We start from the raw sequence: 6,000 nt of genomic DNA, 5'->3' as shown, positions 1-6,000 counted from the left end.
ATAGCGTCTTTACCATGAATGTTCCAAAGATGGTTAGCTAGCAATCGAAACTAGTAATCAATTGTAATGTAATGCATGTTTGCGATCAAGAAAATTCAAGGATTATAAAATTTTTTAAAAGTTTTAGAGACAGTCACAAGTTTTCATTCCCCTCAGGAAACTACTCATGAACTGCACGAATTTCGCATATTTGTATCATTAACCACTTGTAAAATGCCATCTGGACACTAGCAGTGGAAAGACAAGAATGGATAGAGAGTCATCACACAGACTTCATGGAAAGCAAAGAAATGCACCTTGTACATCGATCAGTGTTTATAGTTTTAGAACTTTTAGTCATTCGCTTTTGTTTGCATTTTCCTCATGCAGTGGTTTCTGTAATTTCGATGGTGGACGTGTTTTCTCCATCCATAGACACTGTACTATGAAGGCATTCGGAGTTTCTATGTAATGTCATTGAACAGGTAATTAATTAACATACTGTCGGCTGTACCAAAGTATTTTGGTACTCACAATTTTCTAATGAAATATTTTGCAAAAGGTAGTCTCACTTCACTTTATGTCCACTCACTAAAGAATGGTCCAATAATACATTCGAAAACCACCCTGAAATTTTTTACACAGGAAGAAGACTACTAAAGAAATGCACTGTCAAAATTTTAGCTGCTAAAAGGCAGTGCAAGTATTAAAACAAAAAGCTGAAAGTTGCCAAATTCATAGCGTGCCAGGCGGTGATAGAAATGTACAATCCTACTGGCGCTGTAGCAACTGCACGTGCGCAACTAGGCACGCACACACACACACAAGAAGTCGGGAGGACATATGTAGACAGGAAACACGACACAGCCCGATCGTAATTTGTAAAGGACGTTTCAGGTTACCGTCCGTTGATAATTCCTCTGACACTACAGTACATAGTTACTATTCTCTCTAATCAGCCACTAAAGTAACATCTATTTCAAGTTATGAGTTGCTTTTTGCAGTATTGGTAATTATTGACAATGCAGATAAAGCTGAATTAATATTTATTGTGCTTTTGTAAGGCATGCCTGTTAATAGTACGGTACCCTTTGTTTTTTTCCTTCCAGTTTCACAGCAATGTGGAATCCAGTTAACATTCTCACTTTAGCAACGATGAAATATGAAAACCATGGTTTCCAGCTGAAATCACATACTACTCTTGAGGACATACATATGTGTCATTTCTAGTTGATTTCCTTCATATTTATTCGAATGATATCGCCATTTCGTTTGAAACTGTGGATACATTAGAAGAAATAGGGTATAACTGTGACAGTTCCATGAACTGTGGTTCCAACAACTTCAGTTGTGCCAGTAACAGTTCTGAAGAAAAATACCTTCCAAGCCTAGAAATATGTGCTACAACATCTTTCAGCGACAAAGAAAAGGCAGTGAAATATTGGTTAAATGAAGGAGCAGAAAAACGTTTTCAGTTGTGATATTACATTAATAAGTTATTTGTTAAAAAGTATTGTATACCAGGAGTAAATCTAATGATTGTCTCTAACTAGAAGTCTGTAAATGTATGTGTATACGAATTAGCTTATTTTAAATTGGTCTAAACTTGTAAATACTTTGACATGTCCTATATCCTTGTAAAAAGAGATCTACGGATGATTAAAGCTACTGCTACTACTACCAAAAAGTTAAGCATTGTACAAAGGCGTTTTCGTTTCGTAAAATTGGAGCGTGAACTGTACAAATGGAAGAATGAATAACATGCAGTAAGAAATATGCGACAAACAGAAACCCGAAACCATCCGAATGAAAAACTGTTCGAAAGATTCAAAACTGCTCGTGAGAAGATATGCACCATCACCGATGGAGATCTACGAGACTGTGTCCTCCAAGTTGCATCTGACATGAACATCGCTAATTTTCAGGCTGGCTAAGCAGGTTCAAGAAATCGTACATAGTAGGAAGTCGCAAAATTACCAAGTTTACGTCACGTAAACGTGTAGAGCAGCTGCCAGTGAAAGACACTGCTGTAGAGAAATTCATAGCTGAATTAAAGACGAAACTTGCTGTTATCCTCCCAACTGCTGTATATAATGCTGATCAGCCAGGTTCTGTGGAAGAACTGCGTGCACACCGCACTTTATCATTTCAGGGTGAAAAAAAGTTCATGATCTCTACGCATGTCACGCTTCCATACAATTTGAGACACTTTTCCGGGCACAAAAACGTGCAGTAAGAATTATGTGTGGTGTGAACTCAAGAACATCCTGCAGAAGCCTGTTTAGGGAACTAGGGATACTAACTACAGCTTCCCAATATATTTATTCCTTAATGGAATTTGTCATTAAAAATATATCACTTTTTCAAACCAACAGCTCAGTTCATGGAATCAATACTAGAAATAAGAATAATCTTCACAAGGATTTAAAGTCACTTAGTCTTGTACAAAAAGGTGCGCATTATTGAGGAACACACATTTTCAATAACTTGCCAGCAGCCATAAAAAGCTTAACAACCAATGAAATTCAGTTTAAGAGAAGCCTAAAGGATTTATTGGTGGCCAACTCCTTCTACTCCATTGATGAATTTCTCAGTAAAACCAACTGATTTGTATATAAGTACAACATAGCTTCTGCACAATTCCAGTGCAGTAATGTGTTCACTGAAAATTCGTGTGTCTGTGTGTGTGTGTGTGTGTGTGTGTGTGTGTGTGTGTGTCTGTGTGTAAGTGTGTAAGTATAATCTAACTTCTGCACCATTTCAGTGCAGTAATGTGTTCATTGTAAATAAGTATTACAGTAGTTGTATTACATGTTTATTACCTTATAAATAAATAAAAAACTTTTTTATTTTAAATTCAGTGCATTAGTATTTGCAAAATGACTCTTAGTGTTCATTAAAAAATGACGATCATTCCACTTGGGATCTGTGGAATGGTACATTAGCTTATTTGTTTTAGTTATAAATATTTGTCATGTATTGTTGTTTTTCTGACATGTTCCACATCCTGGAGGACCTCCTCACTATGGATCAATTGGAATGAAAGTAGATCTAATCTAATCTAATCTAACTTAAATGCTTCCTTCCCTGCGCCATTTTGCATACTCTGACAACAACAATGCACTCGCTATGCAAAATAATCCTCACTGAATAACAAAGTTTCGTATTGTGGCTCTAACAAGATGGAGTTGTATCCTGTATGCCGAATATTAGCTCCAAAAACTAAAAACTAGTAACACAGCGTTCACAGGCAATGTTACCTACCTTGTGTTCTCTTCTGTTCCATCTACACTCCTGGAAATGGAAAAAAGAACACATTGACACCGCTGTGTCAGACCCACCATACTTGCTCCGGACACTGCGAGAGGGCTGTACAAGCAATGATCACACGCACGGCACAGCGGACACACCAGGAACCGCGGTGTTGGCCGTCGAATGGCGCTAGCTGCGCAGCATTTGTGCACTGTCAGTGTCAGCCAGTTTGCCGTGGCATACGGAGCTCCATCGCAGTCTTTAACACTGGTAGCATGCCACGACAGCGTGGACGTGAACCGTATGTGCAGTTGACGGACTTTGAGCGAGGGCGTATAGTGGGCATGCGGGAGGCCGGGTGGACGTACCGCCGAATTGCTCAACACGTGGGGCGTGAGGTCTCCACAGTACATCGATGTTGTCGCCAGTGGTCGGCGGAAGGTGCACGTGCCCGTCGACCTGGGATCGGACCGCAGCGACGCACGGATGCACGCCAAGACCGTAGGATCCTACGCAGTGCCGTAGGGGACTGCACCGCCACTTCCCAGCAAATTAGGGACACTGTTGCTCCTGAGGTATTGGCGAGGACCATTCGCAACCGTCTCCATGAAGCTGGGCTACGGTCCCGCACACCGTTAGGCCGTCTTCCGCTCACGCCCCAACATCGTGCAGCCCGCCTCCAGTGGTGTCGCGACAGGCGTGAATGGAGGGACGAATGGAGACGTGTCGTCTTCAGCGATGAGAGTCGCTTCTGCCTTGGTGCGAATGATGGTCGTATGCGTGTTTGGCGCCGTGCAGGTGAGCGCCACAATCAGGACTGCATACGACCGAGGCACACAGGGCCAACACCCGGGATCATGGTGTGGGGAGCGATCTCCTACACTGGCCGTACACCACTGGTGATCGTCGAGGGGACACTGAATAGTGCACGGTACATCCAAACCGTCATCGAACCCATCGTTCTACCATTCCTAGACCGGCAAGGGAACTTGCTGTTCCAACAGGACAATGCACGTCCGCATGTATCCCGTGCCACCCAACGTGCTCTAGAAGGTGTAAGTCAACTACCCTGGCCAGCAAGATCTCCGGATCTGTCCCCCATTGAGCATGTTTGGGACTGGATGAAGCGTCGTCTCACGCGGTCTGCACGTCCAGCACGAACGCTGGTCCAACTGAGGCGCCAGGTGGAAATGGCATGGCAAACCGTTCCACAGGACTACATCCAGCATCTCTACGATCGTCTCCATGGGAGAATAGCAGCCTGCATTGCTGCGAAAGGTGGATATACTCTGTACTAGTGCCGACATTGTGCATGCTCTGTTGCCTGTGTCTATGTGCCTGTAGTTCTGTCAGTGTGATCATGTGATGTATCTGACCCCAGGAATGTGTCAATAAAGTTTCCCCTTCCTGGGACAATGAATTCACGGTGTTCTTATTTCAATTTCCAGGAGTGTAGTATAAACGATTCTACCCATACACAAGCAAATGGTAGTGAATTTTCTGTAAATGCTCATTCGCACATGTTCGCTTCCATTTGTTCCATTGTAAATCAGGTTTTAGGTACTTAAAATTGGTGTCTGTGAATTCCGGATAATTCCACTACATGGCACCGCTTGAGTGATTCGCCGAGTCGCACGCTAGGCGGGCAGGGCTGCACAAACCGCTGTTCTAAGCTGTTCTTCAAGTGGCAAAAATGTGTGATTTCAACATTTTTTAAGAAATACTTGCAGAACCTCTTAGCCGCTAAAATTTTTGTAGTGCATTTCTTTTATTGTCTTCTTCCTGCATGAAAAAATGCAGAGTAGGTTTCGACATGTCTTACTGAGCCATCCCCTCGTCAGCTCATCTTCCACCAGCAGAAAACAAAATTACATCTGCATTTTTCATTTGTTTTAAGACCATTTTAGACAACTGAAATTCAGACAGACATAGTGACATTATTGCTCAAATGAGCCATAAGTGATAGTAAAGGACACTTGATGAGAAGAACAGAGATCAAACTGCTACATACAACTAAATGGAACAAGTTATGTTGCCGCCAGGGTAGGAACAATATATTACAATGACTACTTTTTGTGAGTTCTTTTCTTTTGTCTGCCATATGCTGCTGGTTTGACTACTTAGTGGCATGCCTTTGTGCATGTCAACTACCACCTGAAAATAGCATAACAGCTGAAATTGGCCAGTAGTGAATTGCAAACAATAATTACAGTTGCTAGCAGAAGTGTTGTCCTTTCATAAATTTTGTACGGGTTTGGTGCTTGCCTGAACAAAAATATTTCTTCCTCACTTCACTGCGGATCATATCTCCTCTAAAAGAGAAAGCCTCTTCCATAAGGCTGTGTCAAATTTTGAACACTTCATAGTACTGACTCATGGAGTCAAGTCAGTTATGGGAGAGTAAGTAATGGAGAAGGAAACTATTTGACATCACAGAGGAAAGAGTTGGAGTTCAATTACTCACATATGGTGCATATTCATTTTATGATTGCATTTTATCGTTGGAAACTCCACAAAGTATTTATTGTCCCTAGTACATGTCTATCTAAGCGTTTTTCGATTAAATATTCTTTTCATATGATATACACATACTGAGGAGATCCTCAAGGACACAGAACCAAGAATACATACATAAATATTTACAAGAAAGGAGATTTCAGATTGTTCCTTCCAGAGATCCTTAGTGAAAAGGCCATCATATATGTGGAATAAGGAAATAAGTGGAAAATTTGAAATTTATTTGCTTTATGAGGTATTATATTGTTGTAA

This window comes from Schistocerca cancellata, chromosome 1 (assembly GCF_023864275.1).
Source record: "Schistocerca cancellata isolate TAMUIC-IGC-003103 chromosome 1, iqSchCanc2.1, whole genome shotgun sequence".
Lineage (NCBI taxonomy): Eukaryota > Metazoa > Arthropoda > Insecta > Orthoptera > Acrididae > Schistocerca > Schistocerca cancellata.
This window is presented reverse-complemented; position numbering follows the sequence as displayed.